This window comes from Spermophilus citellus (assembly GCF_964194105.1).
Source record: "Spermophilus citellus genome assembly, chromosome: 2".
In the NCBI taxonomy this organism is placed as follows: Eukaryota; Metazoa; Chordata; class Mammalia; order Rodentia; family Sciuridae; genus Spermophilus; species Spermophilus citellus.
The window spans coordinates 203,559,902-203,583,972 of NC_138183.1; the positions used below are offsets into that span (position 1 = coordinate 203,559,902).

Sequence of the window (24,071 nt, forward strand, 5' to 3'; positions counted from 1 at the left end):
AATCTCAGTGGGAATGTAAAATAGTGCCGCTGCTGTGGAAGAAAGTAGAGCAGGTCCTCAAAACAAATAAACAACAAAACTACAGAATGAGAAAACAGAATATATATAGACAAATGCAATAACTATATGCTCTAGCATATCTACTTATGGGTATATACCCAAAAGAACTAAAAATAAGAACTGAATGCAAACAGATGAGGGAGTGGACACTCCATATATGTGGTGTGTGCACATAACATTTGCACATAGTATGGAATATTACTCAGCCTTAAAAATTTGACACATGCTATGACACGGATGAACCTCAGGGCCATTATACCAGGTGAATATTTGTATAGTGATACTAATCAGTCCTTCCTGATTGGCAGTGAAACACAAAGTGAGCCATAAAGAGGCAGGACTTGGAACAGTACCTAAGGGTAGCAAAAGCTGAACTAACACCTACCAAGAGGGTTAGATATAACGATTAAAGCTCCAACCTTAAACAATGTAGCTATTTTCATCAGAATGCAAATCCCTCATTCATCAGTTATTCATATTTGTATGAACTACCTTTACACTTTAAAGAGCTGGTACCTTAGATATCAATTATTCCAGTGCACTTTCTCCACTTTCCAAATGACAGAAATGAAGCTTAGAAGTCAGCCACAGAGCCACAGCTAGAATCTAGTTATCCACTTATCAGTGTGATGCTTTTTCCTCTAGACATTGCTTTTTGTTCTTGATTGTTTTCATCCTATTCTTGCAGTAGAGGATACGAGCTTTTTTTTAATATTTATTTTTTAGTTGTAGTTGAACACAATATCTTTATTTTATTTATCTATATTTATGTGGTCTTGAGGATCGAACCCAGGGCCTCGCTCATGTGAGTGCTCTACCGGTGAGCCACAATCCCAGCCCCCCCCCCCCCCACAGGATATGAGTGTTTTTTTGGCTTCCAACAGTAAGTTTGGAGTGTTAAGGAGGGAAGGTGGGAGAGAAGACACCTGAACTGGAGAACAGAAGGAGGCTTAGAGCTGCATAAGTGCACTGATACTATCAGGGACAAGGGCTCTAGAATGCAGAAGAAAGAGTCAAAAGGCAAAGTGGAAACATATCACAGACAGCTTTGGCCTATTTCAAAATACTAATGGGGCTTGGCAGGGCCAGCAATGAGAACAGGGAGGGCGTAGTACATCCCTGAGGACAAAAGGAAGCTTTCTTTCATAAGTCATGGCCTAAAAGTGTCCATCTACCTTAAAGCAAGTCTTGCCTGGCATGAGTACATTTGGTACTAAGATCTGCTAAAAGAGTTCTCAATTGAATTTCGTGCATTGTTAGTCTGAAAAAGTTTTAGAATGCATTGAACATTCAACTCCAATGAGTACTAAAATAAGAGAAATCTGTAATAAAAAAAATCATTCTCATTTGGCGCATATTCTCTGACCAATTAAAAAAATAACTAAAAGAGAGGCTTAAATTTCCTATACTAGATAGAATACTTCCAATTAATTAATCATATTGACTAATGTTTATTGTATAAATGAGTAAGTGAATGGATTAAGGTATATATGCAAAAGAGTAATGAGAAAAGGGAGCTAAAAATAGAAACTTTGGAAACATACATATTTACAAAGATGAAGTAATGGATAATCAAGATGGGGAAAGAGAATTAGGAGACAGCAGTATCATAGATGTCAGGAGAAGAAAGACCAGTAATTTTGAATGCTTCGTAGGAAATTTGTTAAAGTTTGAGAAAAAGTCAAGATAAATGTAAGAGGCCATTGGTGGCTTCTGACATGATTAGGGTACAGTTGAGTAGATTAAAAAAGAAAAAATGGTTAATCAGCCACTTGAAAAGTGGGCAGAACCGAATGAATGCTAAGATTTTATCCAATCCTTTGCAATCCTTTGATGCTTTGAGAATTAGAGGGAATCCCAAATATGCCAAGGGGAAAAATGCAGTAGAGGATACGAGCTTTTTTTTTAATATTTATTTTTTAGTTGTAGTTGAACACAATATCTTTATTTTATTTATTTATATTTATGTGGTCTTGAGGATCGAACCCAGGGCCTCACACATGTGAGTGCTCTACCTCTGAGCCATAACCCAGCCCCCATGGACAAGAGAGATGAAAAAGAAAGTTCAGAATAAGGTCTCTGGGATATTACCTGGAAGTCAATATTGTGTTCATTTCTAAAACATGGTTATGTCTTGGAAACATCTCATTTTCGTAAAAAGCAAATACGTAGAATTTGTATTGAATAGCAGGATCCTTGACAATATCAGCAAATATAACATGAGAGGAAAGAAGCTTATTATTATTTTTTTTTAATGTGGTCTCACAATGTTGCCGAGGCTAGTCTCAAACACTTGGGCTCAAGTGATTCTCCTTCGTCAGCCTCTTGAGTGCTGGTACTAGAGGCATGCACTACCACATCTGGCTAAAACACACTTTGACTCTATTAATCAATGCCAACAACATCTTTTGGGGGGGTGTTAAAATGAAGATATAAATAATACATACAATTATAGTATCACAGACCATGATTTTTCAGTATTTGGTAAGGAAATAGACTGAAGTTGGATTTTAATAAATTAAATAATCTTTAAAAAAAATTCTGCATTATCTGCTGAGCTTGGTGACTCATGCTTGTAATTCTTGTAACTCAGAAGGCTGAAGCAGAAGGATCGCAGGTTCAAAGCTATCCTCAGCAACTTAGTAAGGCCCTAAGCAACTTAGTGAGTCCTTGTTTTAAAATGAAAAATAAAAAGGGCTGGGGATGTAGCTCAGTGGTAAAATGACCTTGGGTTCCATCCCCAGTAATAAAAAAGAAAAAAAGAAAAAAGAAAAAGATTATATCACCACCAACAAAATAGAAATAGGTTTATAACTTCCATTTCAATTGAGGTAAAAAAAATGAAATGCTTTCTAGAAAAACAATGACAATCACAAGCACACACAATCCAAAGGCAAATAAGAAATAAGAGAAAAAGAAACCCATGGAAATAATTAGAAAAGAATAAATAAAAATAAAATAATAGCGCAAATGGATCCAGTGTTCTTTTTAAAACACAAAGGCTGTCAGTGAATCAAAAACAAGAATCCAAGGATCTGTTGTTCAAAAAAAAAGCAGAAAGCACTCCTAGAGATAAAAAGAAGCATTACATAATGGTAAATAGCTCAATTTACTAGAAAGATGTAACCATTTTAAATGTGTATAAACTTAATAAATTAGCCTCAAAATATATAAAGCAAAACTGAAAGAAAAATATATTCGTAATTGTGCAGAAAAATTTTAATATATCAGTTTTAGTAGCTGACAAGTCAAACAGGTAGAAAACTTTGGAATCTTACAAAAAATTTAAAGAACTATTTCAAAAGTTGGAGCTAATGGACACACACACACACACACACACACACACACACACAATGTATACAAAATCCTCTTTGATCTACTGTATTCTGCATGCCAATGCTACCAACTGGATGAATTTAGAAAAACTGACTTCATATTGTGCCATAAATAAGTATCAGTAAACTTCAAAAGATTAATATCATAGTTACAGTGATCAGAAGACAGTATAATTAGGTTAGAAATAAAAATGCATGTAAAGTACTTAAAATTATGCCTGGTACAGTGAACTCAATAAATGTTATTATCACTAAGGCAAGGTACAACTTAGGATCTCACACAATAATGTAATTATCTACTTACTTGTCTGTCTCCTTTTTAAACTCTTAAGTGATTTGACAACTTTTTTTTTTTTTAAATGATATGGATCTCCTTAGGTTTCTCAGGCTGGCCTGAAACTGTTGGGCTCAAGTGATCCTCCTGTCTCAGTCTCCCAAGTAGCTGGAACTATAGATGCATGTCACCATGCCTGGCTTGACAGCATTTTTGCTGTAGCAAATAAGAAGCAGTATCAATATTTATGACAAGTTGTTGAATAAGTCATGCCTTTTTAGAATGTCTCAAAGTCAAAAGATTAGTAGAAACTAATGATATTGTTGGGTCTTAGATTTCCAGAATGAGTAAATAGAAGGATCAACCTTTGAATAATAATTTTCATTCGTTTACCAATATTTAATGAGTACCTACTATGTGCCAGGCATGTTGTAGTTAAAGAACTCAGGAAAGTATCCCAAGAGGGAAAACAGATGAAAACTAAGAACACATTTTAAATGACTGAGACAGATTGATGGCTGAATGGGACTCACAATTTGAGGGACAACCATGACCTTATTGATGTCTCTGTGGAAACTGTTGTTGAAATCTGATTAATGGGTGTATAGATTTTAAGTTGGATCAAGTTGTCTTTGGTTTTAAATTGAAAAATACTAGCTTTAGATACCTGAGTAATGTCTCTCTGGCACATGTGTTACAGACAGGACTGGAGGAGAAAAGACATATCAATTAATAAAAGAACCTCCTTCAAGGAGAATGATAACATCATCTGAAATATGACTTTTTGGCTAGCAGGCCAAGGACCTGGGTTCAATCCCCAGCACCATGGGGACGGGGGAGATGATGTGAAGATAGTCATTATCTCAGAGTCATGTTTACAGTTTTTTATTTTAAAATACTGTCAGGGCATGCAGAAAAAACCATACCTTTTCCTACACTGACGGTCTACAACATTTCCATAGATTTTAGAAAACAATCCCAGAACACAACAAAAACTGTGGATATTCATTCCTCACCCGCTTAGGACACTGCTATGCACAAGAATGTCATCTGTGTCCTAGCACATCTGAATTTCCTTAACAGAAATGCCTTGCATGTTTCTGAAGACTGTCATGAGGCCCAAGGCAATAAAGTTCAACAGACTTGAACTGTAATCTTCTCCCAAGGAAATGGTTGGGATGCCAAGATGCCTTTTGACTTTGATTTCACAGCAGGGCTTCATTTGTAATGATGCTGTCCAAACTTTAAATGACAACAGCTGTGATATGAAGCCCCACATACTCATTTATAAAAATTTCCCACAAATTAAAAAAATTAAACAATGGGAGATTTCAATCCATGACCAATTAGCAGGGACTAAGCAATCATAAAACATTTAGACTAGAAAGAGCTATTTATTATCTTACAAAATGTTTACACATTGTAGTGCATGTCTAAAACCTGTGCACCAGTCAAACACTGATTGCAAAATATAAATATGAAATTCTTTGCAAATCACGTTAGAGACATTCTAAGCTAATTAGGTTGAAAGATGGAAAAATTTTATAACAATAAGACTTTAACTATTGACAAAGCAATTGCATTCCAGAAGACTGCAGTTATCTGTTGGGGGATCTGTCCATAAGTACATTTCCTGAAGTCCCCTGTGCTTTGGCTACATAATAGCATTGTAGTTACAAACATACCAAGTAATTTATAAACTTGCAAGGACTTGAACACTTATACATGTTTTATTCTGAACTTTGCTGTGTAATTTACCTTTAATTTTCTTGCTAAAATTGAAGTGAGCCCTGTAATCTTAATTTCTCATTATCCTCAATTACTTCATACCTTTAACCTACATACTTTTGAAATGTTATAGCCAAGATTCCTATTTCATAGAACTTTGGAATTTCTAAAAAAGTTATATTTAAACATTAAAAAAAATGAGATAGAAAGGTACAACCTGTTACAGAACTGACTTTCCTTTAGAATTTAATTAGACATGGCTCATGAAAAAATGTTTTGAAATTGTCTGAAACATTGAAAACATTTGTATTTTCTACTTATGAACAAAACTAAAAAACAAAAATACCTCTTCACTCTTCTGCTAAAAATCTCAGTCATGTTCTTACTGTTACAAGGATAATGACCAAACTCTTTTGCCAGGCTTGTAGACCTTTCATAGTGTTGACTTAGCTCTGTGGTATGAACTCACCTCAACAACATGGGATCATATTCTTCCTGCTACAAGCTGCAGTTTAGTTAGCAGTTTTATTTATCATCTTCTATTCCACATTATACTTATTCCTATTACATTAGTAGCCCTAAGAAGACTGTTCATGAATTGCTTTGTCATATACACTTTTCTTTTCCTTCCATGGTACTTCCATGTGGTGTGGCCCCATATTTCTCTACTTTTTCCAAGTACAATGCTACATACACAATAGGCAAAAGAATTTTTATTACAGTTTTATCCTCAGAATATATTTTAACATTAAATAAAATTATATAATCATAGTGGATGTATTGCAATTTTGAACACTATAGGCACCATGACACTTGCTAAGATAGAAGGCGAATGCTGGCCTTGACAAATAATATCAAGATATGGTTTAAGTTCTTTGAATTGACTAAGTCTGTTTCAATTTTATTTGCATGGAAACTAGAGCACTATATCTGGTATATGGTAATAATACCTAACATTTATTGAGTGCTTAGTAAATATCAGACATACTCTAAATATGAAGTTACATAAATTATTTCATTTATATCTTTATAAACAACTCCCCTCCCCCTCCCCCTCCGCCTCCTTCTGATGAATATCCCTCCTCCTCCCTCTCCCTCTCCTCCCCCTCCTCCTTCTCCTTCTCCTACTCCTTCTTCTTCTGATGGATGCTTTACCACTGAGCTACATCCCCAGCCCCCTTTTTGAAGTTGTTCAGGGCCTTGCTAAGTTGTTGAGGCTGGCCTTAAACTTGCAATCCTCCTGTATCAGCCTCCCAAGTTGCTGAGATTATAGGCATGCGCCACCATGCCTGCTCATTTTATCTTCATAAACTTCTGTAGGCTAGATGCTATAATTATATCCATTTTGTTGATGAAGGGACTGAGCCTCTAAAGGTTAAATTATTTGCCTGAGATTATATAGCCACAAATCGCAAAGTTAGAATTTGAAATTAAGTAGTCTTACTCTACTATTTTTGCTTTAAACCTCTTTGTTCTCTTGCCTCTCAAATGTGTTAGGGTATTGAATTAATTCTAAAATGACATCTGTGGAAACATATAATTCAGGCAAGATAGAAAATATTCCAATAATTTATGAATAACATGCTCAGGAGAGTTTAAATTTATACCACATCTATGAATGAACAAAATAGGGAGGGGAGAAACAAGGTATACAGAGACAGCTGATTTTAAAGAAAGGCATTATCATAATTCAATGGTGTAAAGATAGTCTTTTCTATAGATGGTGCTGGAACAACAGGATATTCACATAGAAGAAAATAAAACTCAACTATTACCTCATACCACTTATAAAAATTAACTCAAACCGGAGACCTAAATGTAAGAGCTTATGTTATAAAACTTCAGAAGAAAATGGGAAAAATTTTGTGAGCCATGGGTAAGGCACAGATTTAAAGCCATAAAGAAAAAAGTAATAAATTGGACTTAATCAAATTTTAAACTGTGCTCTACAAAAGATACTGTTGAGCTGTGGATGTGGTTCTTGGGTACAGCACTTACCTAGCATATGCAAGGTCTTGGATTCAATTCTCAATACAAATATACATATACATATACACCCCACACAAAGTTGAAAATCAAAGTACAAACCATATAGTAGGAGAAAATACTGGTAAAACTATCTAATAAGAACTTATATCGTTTCTTCTCCATCTACATCAATGTCTACTGAGATCTTGTCATGCTATATCATCTTTTTCTTGAATGTTTGATACAATTCACCAACATCATATTCATTATTTAAAATTCACTAGTCATAGTTTCATTTATTTGATCTGCTAAAATTATCCGGGGCAATAAATAAAACTATTTTCACTTCATAAGACATACAGAATAATTCATGAACTTGTTTCAAAATCCTTGTTAATGTTTCAAAGTAACTGATTTTGATTACCAAAGGGAAACATTATCACTCATTCCTGGTAATATCTAGAATGTACTAAAAACACCCTGTTCAAACAGATTTTTTAAAGATATGGAGTATGTTCTTAAATAGCATACAAACAATACTAATGGAAGTATTTCTGGAAATTTTGCCACAAAATGCACTGTCCCTTTGGAACTTGAATTAACATTTCTATACGGTCCATGCAGACAAAGGTACTATAGAGTTTATACATATGTACTAATCACTGAAAGCACATCCTTCATGGTTACCTCCCAATATGTAGAGGACTGGGTTTCTCAATAGTTTTCTATCATATTTAAAACTTCCTGAATATCATTAAAATTTTTATAATCACCTAAATGTTAACATTTTCTTAGAATTTTTGCTAATAATGTGAAAGAAATTTATTAAATTGAAGTATAACTGCACCCAATTTGTTGTTTAGAATGATCACTGTCAATAGTGTGAATAAAGAGCCAGTACTGGGACATATTCAACCATCCAGCAAATACTGAGCTCCTACCATGTGCTAACTACTATTTTAGGTGTTATATATAAGGTAGTGGGCAAGTCAAAGTCCTGGTTATGGCAGAGTTTACATTCCAGACAGAGAGATACAGGAGAGAAACATGCTTTTCTAACTCCTGTCTTTGCTTTATTTGTGTATTTTTAAAAAGTATTTTTATTAGTTTTTGATGGACCTTTATTTTATTTATTTACTTATATGTAGTGCTGAGAATTGAATCCAGTGCCTCACATGTGCTAGGCAAGCACTCTACCACTGAGCCACAACTCCCGCCCCTTACTCTTCTATTTGATAAGCCTTCCTTCATCTCTCAATATTCAAATCTTCCCTTTATTTCAATTTTCAGTCTTGATGCCTCTCTTTCTTTTTTTATGGGGGGGGGGTCACATATCTGCCTTTATTGTGAGTAGTAGGTAGAACACTTCCAGCAACAGTAAAAACACAAAACAAAACAAAACAACAACAACAACAACAAAAAACCACTTAAATTTATAAAAGCAGAGATTCAGTGAAGTCGCATAGTTGGTACCTCTTTGGGAGTTTATACACAGAAGCTGACCCACAGTAGGAGGAAAAGGACTCTATAGCCTGTGAAGAGTGAGCACCAAGGAAATAAGGTGCTCTTTATAGATATTCCATATGTACTTGGTGGAGGTGACCTCATAAATATCTAAGCAGCACATGGTAAAGAACATGCTTACGGCTGCTGCTCCGCTACCTTCCAAATGCCATTTCTTCATTATCTCCCATCTGTTATTGCTCCTTACCTTGTATTAAATAACTGCATGGCTTCCCTAATAAGTCATATGCCCTTTTCAGATCAAGTATCATGTCATACACAATAGATATTCAATGAATATTACTAAACAAAATAATGATTTCTTGGGCTGGGGTTGTAGCTTAGTGGTAGAGCACTTGCCTGGCACAGGTGAGGCATTGAGTTCGATCCTTAGCACCAAAGGTGAGGGGAAGGATATGGGGTAGGAAGCATAGTAGAATGAATCTGACATTATTACCCTAGGTACATATATGACTACATGACCGGTGTGATTCTACATTATGTACAACCAGAAGAGTGAGAAATTATACTCCATTTATGAATTACCTGTCAAAATGCATTCTACTGTCATGTATAACTAATTAGAACAAATAAAAATATTAAAAAATAATTTCTCAAAAAAGGAAGTGAAAGTTATTTCACCAAATAGAGTTAAATCAAAAAAATAAAGTATAAATATACAGAACAGACTGTGCCCTGCTCTGTGTTACTCCGTGAATGTATAGAACATTTATTTTCAGACTGTGCCTGAGTTACTGCATTTTGTAAAGCAGTGGTTTACCATGAGTTTCTCTATTCTGAATATAAATGCTGAGGTAAAACGACCCTAAACCTTGTTTATAGAAGTCAACAATTAGGGGCTGGGGATGTGGCTCAAGCGGTAGCACGCTCGCCTGGCATGCGTGCGGCCCGGGTTCGATCCTCAGCACCACATACCAACAAAGATGTTGTGTCCGCCGAGAACTAAAAAATAAATATTAAAAAAAATTCTCTAAAAAAAAAAAAAAAAAAAAAAAAAAAAAGAAGTCAACAATCAGCATCTGCCTAGCACAACCATACAGCACAAGTTGATAAAAAGTTAATTTTGCTAATAAAAATAACCATATGTGAATTTATCTAATTAAATCAGAAGCACATGGATTCAGGACTGCATCAAACCCATGTCAGAAAAATCAGGCCCACAAAAACATACACTGGAGAAAAGATAGCCTTTTATACAAATGGTGCTGTGACAACTGGTCTTCCATAGGTAGAAGAATGAAACTAGATTGTTATCTCTTACCTTGCAAAAAATCAACTTAAAATGGATCGAAGACCTTGGAATGAGACCAGAAACTATACTACCTATAATTTGCTGTCCCTGGGCTTCAGTTCAATGTGGTTTCTTCTGTTTGTGACAACAATGACACATGGCCTACTTCAGGCTGACACTCTAAAACTGCCACTAGTCTGGACTCTGATCTAGAATAAGTTCCATGCCTTAATGGCTCTATGCTCTAAATATTAAAGTCCTTCAGCTGGTTCATAATTATAACTAATTACTTTCAATGATTCTTGCTTTTGTATTTGTTCTCTGCCTTTGCTTCCAATTTAGCCTCTAGACCTCCTATGGGCCACTTTAACCCTTTCTTAGCCTTTCTATATAATATCATTGTGTTAAGTATTGAATGTTATAGATATTAGCAATTAAGACTAGAATAAAAGAACTTGTGATTGCCTAGTTTATGACTATCAGGTGACCCATAAGTACCTGTGAATGAATAGCAACTGAAAGTGGTGTAGCTTGTGAATTTATCATTATTCAATAAATTCTGACATTGTGGGAAGACACAAATGTGTTTGGTCTATGTTAATGGCACAGTTTGTTCTCATGACAGAATAGTGGCAATTTTAAAAAATAAAAACACTTCTCAAGTATATAATATTTTTGTGCTAAAGAACTCACTTTATCCCCACTATTTATTTTGGAGGGCTTCTGCTTTCTATTATGTTGGTTTTATATTTTCCCGGCCTCTTTGAGGGAAGACAATAAAACATGACTTATAACCTATCTTAAGGTTCTTGTAGTAAAAACACTCAAATCTATGAAGAGATTAAGTTGTAAACACCTGTACTCTATATGTTCTCTTTCAGAAGTTATCTTATTAACAGTCATATCTCAGAATCTTTATTAGCTATTGGCATAATTCTAGATCTAGGTCTTCCCATTAAAAATCATGCTACTTCTGACAGAAGTGGCATGGAAGATTAAAGAAAAAATAGTAACTAGTAATTTTAATAAATGGTGCTGAGACAACTGGGCACACACACAAAAAACAAAACTGGAGTCTTTCAAAATAAATACAAAAACTAGTTCTAGGTATATTAGAGATAAATAATAATGTAAAATAATGTGTTCATGAGTTTGGTTAGGGAAGTATTTCTTTTCTTTCTTTCTTTCTTTTTTTTTTCAATACTGGGAATCAAACTAAAGGCTTTGCACATGCTAGGCATGTGCTTTATGGCTGGGCTACTTCCAAGTCCACACAGGAATAATTCTTAAGATACAAAAAATCACAGTCATATAAAGATTAAAAAATTCAATATTAAAATTCAGAAAATTAATTTTAAAAGTCAACATAAATAATTAAAATACAAGCCATAATAGAATATTTCTAAAATATAGTGGACAAATATCCAAAATATATAAAGAATTACTCTAAAACAGAGATGAAAGAAATAAATCAGGAAAAGTTGGATTAAAAATGTAAATAGGTACTTCAAAAAAGAGAAAACCAGAATGTCCAATAAATATGAAAGAGTACAACTGCAGTAGTAAATGCAAATTACAAACACAAAGAGACAGCAGTATACAGCCACCACACTGGAAAAAATTAAGTGACAAAAGAAGTGCTGATGAGGACATAAAATAGTTAGTTTCTATTGGGAGTGAATAAGAAAAAAGCATTTGACTTCATTTAATAAAGTTGTACATATACATATCCCATGACCTAGGAGGTATAATCTCTACAACTTATATACACATATACTAAGATTATATAGCAACAGTGTTCTTAACAGAACTGTTTTAAAAAAATCAAAGCCTGGAAACACCCAAATGTTCCTATTTGGCTGAATGAATAAAATATATAGTGATACAATGGAATACTATATAAAATGAAAACAAGTGAATTACAGCTGTATCCAATATACTGGATGAGTTTTTCCAAACACAATAAAAAAAATTAAAAGCTTACTACATTTTTTATTATCTGCAATAAAAAATAATAAGAGAACATCATAAATTTAATTCATATGTGTGAGTGGCTTAGAATGTAATTTAAACACTTATACATGCATTTGAATATGTGACTACCAAATGCCAGAAACAATTTTGATGCAAAGAATCAAGAATACATCATCACCACTATCACTGTCATTAGTCATTACTCTCAATACCATCATCACTTTCACACCACTATCAATCACTATTTAGATATCAATTTTAGATTAACATTGGCCTCTGTCAATTAAGCCCCATCAAATTACACCAAGGTAAACATGTGCAATGAAATTTTGGTGCATTGAACAAAGAACAAGAAAGAGTGCAATGAAGCCAAGCTAGTTGTGGCAGTGGCCTGCTGCAGCAGCAATGCTGGTTCACCACAGAGGGGCAGGATAACATAGAGAAACACAATGGAAAGATTTGGTATAGAAAAACCTGTAGTTCAGAAACACCTGTAGTTCAGAAAAGCAGTCTGAACTTAGCTGATCCTGAGAATGCACAGTGAACTGGTGTTTGAAAATTGTTCTGTATTTCAACTGGCAAACAAAAAACTGAGGCAGGAGCCATCTTGAGGAGGACACACTGCAGTGGCTGTTGAGGGAGCTAGGAGATCATAGCATATACTGCCATGCTTTATTGCCCTAGCAAGCAACTAACATGGTATAGGGTGTACCTAGAAGAACATGAGTGAAACAGGCATAATGAAGATTGCACCCAGGGGAATTAGAGTCAGAAATACAAGGGAATCCAAGTTGCTTTCCCTTTGAGTCAGATGGTTCATGTGACTGGTTGAAGGGGGCTGGGAATCTGAACAGGTGGGTATGAATACACTTAGGAACTAAAATCTGGGAAGGCTGTGTTTGTGGGTAGCAGAATGTGTGTGGAGGATGGGCTCTCCCACCCTGTAAGTAAAATTCGTGGTAGGCTCCTGAAATCCAAACCCCCAGTAGAGATCAGCATCTGCCCGGCCCTAGGGGTTTACAGATCTAATCTCTCCAGAGGAGATGCTACCCTACAAAGCCTCTAAGGCCTGATTAGACCTAAGCCCCATCCTCCAGGACTCCCCCCACAAAATACTGCAGCAGTTCTACTCTGTCTGTCTGGATAGAACTCCAATGGACAGTATTTCCCAGTTCATCCTACCTTATACTGGTGAGAAGGAAAGCTGAGAGCTATTTTAGCCAACTTAGTTTTAGGCCATTCCAACTGCCAGCTCAGAGAGCAACACAAAAATGGAATGGGTTAAGAATCAGCCCCCAACAATCCCTCCAGAATGCAGGCCAAGAAGAAGCAGGAAAGAAGAGCAGTTGGGTATAGGCAGAGACCATCAATTCCCATTGACTGTTCTGACCACCTCAGCAGAGATGATTCCTTCATTTTCCATTAAGAACGGCCCCCCCCCCCCCGGCCCCTAGTATTCTGCCATACTGATTGGCTTGTGAAATATATGTATTTCCCCCCCATTTTAAGCAATTTTTAATGTAGCTATTTTACCTTGCCTTGTCTTTTGAGGGCTTGGGTTTTGGTTGGTTTATTTTGTTTGTTTGCTTCTCTTTCTTGCCTTTCTTTTCCAGCTAATAGCCCAAATCTCTTATTTTTTCTCTCTCCCTTTACATTGTTTTTCCTATTTTTCTCCTCTCCTTTATAACCATCACTAGCTACAACTCTTCCGCATTCTCTGTCCATGTTTTGAAAATTCTAGACTCTTCTACCTGTCTGTCATATTTTCTTTTTCTCTTAATGAACTGTATTTTTATCATCTTTTAGAACTATTTGGTTTATATAACTCCTGCCCTCACCATTCATGTTGTTTCAATTATTACCGCTGTGGATGATATAGTTCACACCTGTTGTTAACTATAATGTCAGATCTAGTTCATATCATTGTTTCTGCTGTTGGCAACTGCTGACCTCACCATTCCTATTTTTGTGGAAACTAGTATTGTAGATATCATAGTAAGCACAAGGTATTTATTTTAATGCTGCATATTGTTTGCATCAATTGTTGTTATTGTTTCATCATTTGCTATGAGGTACTGGAAATTTATAGAGACACTCAAGTGCATTGGGTAAAGACTCTGTTGCTCAGTCAAAATTCTGACAATGCACCTTTTTGTACACACAAATTACTCAAACTTTAGTTATACTTTAACATAAAAACAGAAGAGACAAAAACCCAAACCAATGACTAGGCCCCAACTAGTAACGGATGGGGATAAGTCCCAAGTCTCACTCACAGAATCCACTCCTATGTCAAAAGAGAGAATTAACACAAAGGCTATAAATACCACACCTATGAGGGGAATCTCAATTTAGATGACTCTAGGAAACCTTGGCAAGAGAAGGCAGTGTTCTAAAAAGGTCCATCTCAACAAGATGCATAAAACCCAACATAGGAATACAAGCAAAATGAACAAACAGTGTAACACAATGGCTCTTAAAGATCATGATTCACCAGCAACAGATTCCAAAGATAATGAAATGGATGAAATATTAGACATTTCAATAGAATGATTCTAAAATGATTGATGAATTCCATGAGAACACAGAAAAACAACTGAATGAATTAAAAAAATCAATATAGGATATAAATGAGAAATTCAAAAAGAAGATAGAAGTACTAAAAAAGAATAAAATAGAAATCTTGAAAATGAAAGACACAAGTGATCAAGGAAAATGTTCAGTTGAAAGTCTAACAGACCATACTAAATACAAAATCTCAGAGCTGGAAAACAAAAGTGTCTAGCCTTGAGGGCTGGGGTTGTGGCTCAGTGGTAGAACACTTGCCTAGCATTGAGTTGGATCCTCAGCAACACATAAAAATAAATAAGTAAAATAAAGATATTGTGCCCATCTACAACTAAACATCTATTTTAAAAAGTGTCTAACCTTGAAATTCAGACAGTATTAAATAAAAGAAAATAGTAACCATGATCAAAATATACAAGAACTCTGGGATAAAATTAAGAGAGCAGATTAAAGAGTAACTGAAATTGAAGGGGGTTGTGAGTTGCAGGCTAATGAAATGGATAATCTCTTCCAAGACATAATAACAGAAAAAATTCTAAACCTTAAGAATGAGGTGGATATTCAGATACAGGCCCCACCTAGACAAGATCAAAAAAGAACATCTCTATGACTCATTATAGTTAAAATGTGTAACATACACAGCAAAGACAGAATTTGAAAATATCAAGAGAAAAATACAGATCATATTTAAAGTCAAACCAATCAGAATTATTTCTGATTTCTCAGCACAAACTCTACTTGAAATGTGTCCCAAGTACTGAAAGAAAATAACTGCCAACCAAGATTGTTGTACCCAGCAAAGCTATCCTACAAAATCAAAGGATAGAAATAAAAGACCTTCCAAGAGGAGAAAATAAAAAGAATTCCACTAACAAGCCAGCAATACATAACTTACTTTAAAAAATACTCAACACAAGGGCTGGGGTTGTGGGTTAGTGGTAGAGTGCTTACCTAGCACTGAGTTTGATCTTCAGCATCACATAAAAATAAATAAATAAAATAAGGTCTATTGACAATAAATAAATACTTGGGGGCTGAGGTTGTGGCTCAGTGGTAAAGCGCCTGCATAGCACGTGTGAGGCGCTGGGTTCGATCCTCAGCACCACATAAAAATAAAAACAAATAAAGTAAAGGTATTGTGTCCAACTAAAAAAATTAAAAAAAAAAATACTCCACGCAAAAGAAATAAAAAACAAACCCTGGAACTCACAAGTGAACAAATCTCATTTGAAAAGTAACTAGGTAAATTAGAAAAAGGACCAAAATAAACATTTAGAAATAAATCAAAATGGCAGGAATTAATAAAAATCTCTCTATTATAACATTAAATATAAATAAGTGGTCTCAATTCTCCAATTAAAAGACATAAACTGGCAGATGAATTAAAAAATAAGACCCAACTATATGTTGTTTGCAAGAGACTCTCCTTTCAGCAAAGTTTGAAAGTTAACAAGTTGAAAGTTAACAGATGGAAATTAATATATGGTGTAAATGGAGCCTGAAAACAAGGAGGAGTAGCTACTCACATATCCAACAAATCAGAATTCAATTCAAAATTAATCATGATAGACAAAGAAGGTCACTCCATGCTGGTAAAGGGAAAAATCCAAAAAGAAGATATAATTATAGTAAATATTTATGGTCCAAAGGGTGGTACGGCTAATTACATAGAAGAGACACTGCTTTATTCTGAGGTTGGGGATATAGCTTGGTTGGTAGAGTGCTTGCCTCACATGCACAAGGCCCTGTTTCAATCCCCAACACCACCAAAAAAAGAAATCTAAAAAAATTCTATTATTCTATAGATCATACACTATTATTGTTTAAAGACCTTCTGTAGTAGACTGGGAAAATGCAGAATTGAATATAAGATCTACATTCTTAACCCTAGCATGAAACTATTTGATGCTCTGACCTTGAACAAATCACTGAGTCTCAGTGGACCTTACTTTCTATATCTAGAAAAGAGTATAGACTCAACTATCTGTAATGACCTTTATGTTATTTCAGTTTTTATTTTTAATTAAATTTTTTTAAATGCTAGTGATCAAACCCAGGACCTCATGCATGCCAGACAAGTGGTCTACCACTGAGCCTCCTGACTTTTATTTTTATTTCTCAATTGTCTAAACCCTTTGAAATTCTATTTTTTATTTCAACTCACACAATTAAAATATCAAGAAAGGGAATGCCTCTTTTTTGTGTGTGTGGTTATCTAGGCAGATATTCTTTGCAAATATTCTGGATACAAGGGTGAATTCCAGAAGCTAGTTGCATTCAGTTTACAGAACACTATGTTAGGCTCAATATGTGCTCATGACAGACATTAGGAAAGAGTGTCCTTAAAATTATATTACTTCATCTCTAAAGAAATGTGTCTCAAGAGACCATGGCAGTGGCAAAAACCTTGGCTGAACAACTTTCTGATATATTATTGATAGAAAAGGCATTCCTTAAATGGCAAAACCTGCTTTGAAACATACCCTAATTACCACCACCACCATGAGATTAAGGCCAGAACTGAGGTCCACAATGGACAGAATAAGCAATTTAAATCCAGTAGACACTATTTTGGCTACAGTGAAACAGACTTTAGTGGGAGATGAGACTCTTTAAAAACATGGCTAGAATATATTAGTCCAAATGCAATTCTTAGTACACAGGAACACAATGGTCACTATTTACTATAGTTGTGTAATTCTGAGCCTGTCAAAAGTTATTTGAGTAAGTGACCTTAAAAAAATGAAAAGTTATGTTTTCTTGACTCTAAAACAGGTTGCAGATCTTCACCATTTTCTAATCAGTTTCTTTCTGGCAAATGGAAATCATGTTGTAAACTGTAAGAGGAGGGACATAGGAAGAATAAGGAGAAATGAACTACCTTACTGGCTTATTTGTACTTAATTGCTTTTCTTCACCCTTTTAAAAGCACATTTCTAATTCCTGGTCCCTGAAAATGCCATCCAAATAATGCAATGAGATCCAAGCTAAGTGGACTTCATTAAAGTATGAGGAAGACGTAGAATCAAAAGACTAGAAGGTTTTATGCTAGCTCCATTAATTAAAAAGTAAATTTTCCTAAATCTGTGTAAGGGATTTGCCATTGTTTTCAATTATTCTATATGTCACCCCACCAACCACCCAAAATTTTCTATCAGGTCAAATAAAACTGAATGTAGGTAAAATTAAGCAAGACCAGTGTTTTGGGTTGAGTTTTGAGCATGGGATTCTAGAACAATGCCCTGATTGAAACATAATGTGAGCTTTATAAAGTGTGAATTCAATTTTTTTTTTCCTAGTAGACCCTGTTTAAAAAAAAAAGTAAAAGAAAAACAGGTAAAACTAATTCTAATAATATTTTTCATCTATCCCAATCAGCTGAAATATGATCATTCCACCTTCAAATCAATATAACCATCATCAATGAGATATTTTACACTTTTTTTTTCCACACAAAGTTGTAGTCTGAAAAAGTTCACTGTGTATTTCACAATACAAGCACATCTCAGTTTAGACTGGTCACATTTCAAACACGTATCTACTTCCTCGTGTCATGGAAGTAATGCTGTATTAGAGTATAATACCCTTACTATCTGGGTCTTGGAGTCCCAAAGTAACAGAAACTGTTAAGTTCTTTCTATTTTCTTCTCACAACTGCCCTTTCCCTGGACTTCTGGTTGCTATTATGTAATAATGTTTAAGAAAATTTATGGTAGGGTACATCAAGTTGGGGCACTAAACTTCTCCCAGAACAACTAAAAAATGTCAGCCTCTCCAGGCTAAAAAACAAGGAGGTAGGTCAGAACCATGTTAATAAAGTGTTTTTTATAAAATCACTCATAGATAAAAGAAGATATCAGCCTGAGCTTCAAAAGGTATGAAAGCCTAGCAGATTCAAAGACCGAAACGTGATATTTTTTGTTTTTAAATATTTTTTCTTCTAATATTTTTTTAGTTGTCAATAGACCTTTATTTTATTTATTTATATGCAGTGCTGAGAATCAAACCCAGGGCCTCACACGTGCTAGGCAAATGCTCTACCACTGAGCCACAACCCCAGCCTGAGATGAGATCTTTTCATTTTGTCCTTGTTGTCTCTGCTACAGACTATCTCTTATTTGGCTTACATTGTTTTTATAAAAAATAATGTTTCATCTTCCTAGATTACCCTCTCCTTTTCACATTGAAGCTTGATCATTTCCATGTTGCATAAGTATAAAAATATTTGGGGCAAAATGTATTTGATTTTCTCCTCTTGTAGACTTTTTTTTTTTTTTGCCATTGGAGATCATTCAAAATTGAAGTGTAGATTTAAGAAAATTAGATTTAAAAAAATTTTACTTTACTTTTTTTTTTAAAACATTTACCACTGGGAAGATTAAAGAAAAGGAAAAAAAAATAATGAACCTAATAAATTTTCATAGTGCTATACCCACTAAGTTCTTATATTAGAATATACGTTTTTGTCAAATGCACAATACATATTTACCATTACAGACTATATACTAACTCATAAATATGTTTCAGTAAATTTTAGAAGTCATAGAAAGCACATTCTCTGATCACAAAAAGTATTTTAACAGAAAATTTTCTGGAAAATCCACAAAGATGTACAAACTACCTAATATAATATAATTCTAAATAACTCAAGGATTCAAAGAAGAAAGCAAAAGGGAAAAGAGAAAGTACTTAAAAAATAAATGAAAATGAAAACATATCACATCACATTATGTTGACTAATGCTAAGGCAGTACTTAGAAATACTAAATGCCTGTTAGAAAAGAAGAAAGTTCTCAAATCAATCACCTCAGTTTCTACCTAAGGAAACAAGGAGACAATTAAACATGAAATAAGTAGAAGAAAGAAAAATATAAAACTCAGAGTATAAATCAATGAAAGAAAACAATAAATAGAGAAAAATCAATGAAATGAAAACCTGGTTCTTTGAATGGTTCAGTAAAAAAGATCTCTAGACTGAACAGGGAAAAGGGAAGACAACAAACTATTGCCATAAGAAATGAGAGCTATTACTCTAGAGTTATGGATACTAAAAAAATAATAAGGGAATATGATTAACAGGTCCATGCCTAGAGAGTGGACACCTTAGATGAAATGGAAAAACTCCTTATTAAACATACTGCCAGAGATCTCCTAAAAAAACTAACAACAACAAAAAACAACCCAAAAACCCACAGATCAAAATCATTGATGAACAGAGTTGCAAAATTCTCAACAAACACAAGCATATCATATTTAATGGCAAAAGATTATTTACCATGAGCAAATGGGATTTATCCCAGGATGTAAGGATGGTTCAATATATGCAAATTAATAAACATAATACCTCATATCAACAGAATGAAGAAAATCATATAACCATCTCAACAAATGCATAAAAAACATTCAACAGAATTCAACATCCCTTCAAGACCAAAAAAAAAAAAAGTCCTCAAAAATTAGGTATAGAAGAAACATATGTTAACACAATAAAGAGTATATATGTACATTTTACAATGTCATTTTTGGCCATCTAGCAAATAACACAAACATGTTTAGTATGTACAGGGCTCTGAGTTCAATTCTAGAACCCTCTGCTCCAAATATAGGAATGTCTTAGAGCTCAGTTCCTTACTGTGGAATGAGTCACTCTGAAGTGCTACATGGAAATCATAAAAGTAGCAAGGTATATTTTTAATTTTCAGGGGAAATTTAAATAATTAATGTTTCATTATTTATTTCTTCACTTTGTATTTTATCTTCATTTTTAAGTACATCTTGACATTACATATCTTGATGTTAAATGCTTGAAGTAATTCAACAGTTTCAACATTATATCATGCTTCACTAGTATTAATAAGATCATACATTTGTATTGCTGGGTATTCAGTGGTTGCTGTGATCAAAAAGCAAATATGGGGCTGGGGTTGTGGCTCAGTGGTAGAGCGCTTGCCTAGCAAGTGTGAGGCACTGGGTTTGATCCTCAGCACCATAAATAAATAAATAAAGGGTTTAAAAAAAAGCAAATACTATGTTAAAAGCAAGATGGAAATATAGGTGATGCAGACAATCTGATATCAAAGTTTGAGCAGTTGTGCAGTCCCCAACAGGGACACACATTCCATTGTAAGCAATTATGGTTATCTTGAAATGAAGGAAAAATATTACTCTTTTTCTAATTTTATGTAATTTTTTCAAATGGCCATTCTGTTGAAAGAACTTATATACACATTAAGCTGGCCTGATACTTAATAAATGAAGCTATCATTGTTTTTAAATATTTTAAAAATATCATTTTTAAATATTTGCCTGTGTGGGCAAGGGAAAGTGTTCCCACTGGAGGGATTGGCTGGCTGCGAAGTAAAATCTATGAAAATAGTACCATGAAGTAAACATGAGAGACCAGAAATAAGTTTTCAGAGCAGGGACAATGATGGGCTAAGCTGACCAGAAGGGTATACCTTCTAACAAAGGAAGGAGTCTGTACTTGCTTTATTTGTAGTGGTACAGATCAAATGGGATCAACAGGAGCTTCTTCTGAAAAACAGGATAGGGTTAGGGGTAGGCAGGGTGTTCAGTTCTTAATGAGTCATGCTCATCTCTGGTGTTGTGCTGAACTTAAGATGGAACTAGGTAGGATGCCACACGAACCAGGCATTCTCAAACAGTGGGGTTGCTGCTGGAAGTTCCCGATAGGAGGCTTTCCAACCCAATGGCTTCAACATCATTTTAGTTCACACACAGTTTACAGCTGTGCATAAACTATCAGGTATTTCTTTGACCATGGTGACATCAAGAAAAAATTGCTGAAACATATAATTCACGATAGCCAAACTAGGGAACCAGTGTAGGTGTCCATCAACGGATGAATAGATAAAGAAAATGTGACACACACACACACACACACACACACACACACACACACACACACAGAGTTTTATTCAGCCATAAAGAAAAATGAAATTTGCGTTTGCAGGAACCCCATCATGTTAAGCGAAATAAGTCAGAAGGTCAAGGGTTATGTGTTTTCTCTCATATGTGGAAGCTAGAGAGGAAAAAGAGAAAGAAAGGTCATGGTGTGGGGTGGGGGGAGGTGCAAATTTCATGAAAATTGAAATGGAGAACAACATAATAGAGGAAAAGGACCAAGACGTTGGAGGTAGGGAGGGAAGGGGAAAGTGATACTGTGATCAGTGCTGGGGAGATATTGGCCAAATTGTTATATTGTGGGCATGTAGGAAAATATAACAAGTCCCATCATTATGTACAAGTATAATATACCTATAAAAACGTGGAATGAAAAAAAATGATTCTATGTAGAAATTTTGAACAAACGAATGATAATGGATTTTTTCCTAATACTCTTTACATTTTCTAAATTTGCTGTAAAGATAATATATTACTTTTAATCATAAAAACTCATGGTTTAAAAATAAGAGAGACTAATGAAGTAAAATTTTGTATGAAAAGAAACTGCTACAACATTAATAATTCTCTGACTTAGGAAGTTTGGAACCTCTTGAACCTGTAACTTAAGAAGTTAAAAGTAAAAGAACAAAATGAAAAATAGATGAAAGAAACAAAGAGCAGAAATTAAACACAAAACAAAGAAACAAAGGTACAAGGTTTGTAGAATAGAAAAATGAACAAAACTAATTTTAAAAAAGAAAAAATCAACAATAGATAAATTTCTAGGGAACAAATTACCAAACTGAACTCTAGAAAGAATTAAAATCTGAATAGTATATAATTAGAAATTAAAAATATTCTCACAAAGAAAAAAGTAGATTCAAATGGTTGTACTATTGAGATCTAACAAACTTTCAAAGAACACAATTTCAGTCTAGCACTAGATCTTTTACAGAAGAGATAGAAAGGAATACTCTGTATTTCATTTTTTGACACTTGTTTAACTTTGCTCAAATTTCAGTCAAGAATGGTTAAGACAATACAGACTGATCCTAGCCTGTCAAGCCTACCAATCCTTGAAAACAAGTGTACCTCAAAATAGAAAGCTGCAAAAAAAAAAAAAAAGAATTTGATAAAATTGAATACCCAGAGTTAGCCAATTCCAAAAAACCAAATGCCGAATGTTTTCTCTAATATAAGGAGGCTGACTCATAGTGCAGTAGGGACGGGGAGCATGGGAGGAATTAGATGAATACTAGATAGGGCAGAGGGGTGGGAGGGAAAGGGAAGAGGCAGGGGATTAGCAAGGATGGTGGAATGTGATAAACATCATTATCCAAAGTACATGTATGAAGACAAGAAATGGTGTCAACATACTTTCTATACAACCAGAGATATAAAAAATTGTGCTCTATATGTGTAATAAGAATTGTAATGCATTCTGCTGTTATTTATTTTTAAAAAAATCAATAAAAAATTTAATACCTAGTATGACAAAAACTGTTAAACTAGGATAAAAGAGAGATTTCTAACCTGAAATTGGATCTCTACCAAAAAAATCTAAAACAAAGATAAAGTTCAATGATTAAATTTCAAAAGAAAGGTACTATCACTTCTGTTTGATATTATACTACAGGTCCTTGCCAAGCAATAAGAAAAAAGAAAACATATAAAGTTTAGAAAATGAAAGTATTACTAATACTGAATAATATGATTGCTAACATTAAGAAATTAAAAAAATATTGGGGCAAATTATTAGAATTAAGGAAGTTTATAATTTTAATACATAAATTTATTATATTTCTATAAATCTAAAACAGCAATTTTTTGCTTTTAATTAATGAATTTATTGGTTCTGGGGACTGAACCCAGGGCATGTGTTCTATTACTGAGTTATATCCCAGCATTCAAATATGTAATTTTGAAGGACAACACTTATAATAACATCAACAAAAAATAGGGTAACTTGAAATAAATTAAAAAATGTCATGAAAATCATAAAATGTTATTAGAGATATTAAAGGCCTATAAACACTAAGAAAAAATGTATCATTTATGGATAGGAAGTCCTACAAAAATGTCAATTCTTCCTACATTAATCTATGGATTCAACATGTACAATTATCAAAAGATTGGCATTCAGAATACAGTAAAAACTCATAAATTAATGGAAAAAGAGATATGCAAAAGACAAAGGGCAAAAGAAGCAAACATGCCTTTCCTTCTGTTGAAAATATGCAAAACCATAAATAGGAAATACTATTCTAACTCAGTAGTCATGAGGGAAATGCAAATTAACAGTAATGATACACCTTTTCATAATCACAAGACTGGCAGTTTTAAAATTCAGAATTTTAAAACCAAAAGTTGGCAGGGATATAAAGTAATAGAAGCTCTTATACACTCTGTAAAAATATGAATTTTTAAAACCATTCAGGAAAACAATTTGCTGTAACCTAGTACAATTGAAGTTCTACAAATTTCTGACTCAGAGATTTCATTC

General features: G+C 34.1%; 1 protein-coding gene across 6 annotated transcripts in view; it reads right to left on the reverse strand.

Annotated features, from left to right (window-relative positions):
* The window catches only part of SBF2 (SET binding factor 2), a 438,265-nt gene that overhangs the window by 132,411 nt on the left and 281,783 nt on the right, over window positions 1–24,071 (reverse strand). The gene's annotated exons all lie outside the window — the stretch shown is intronic.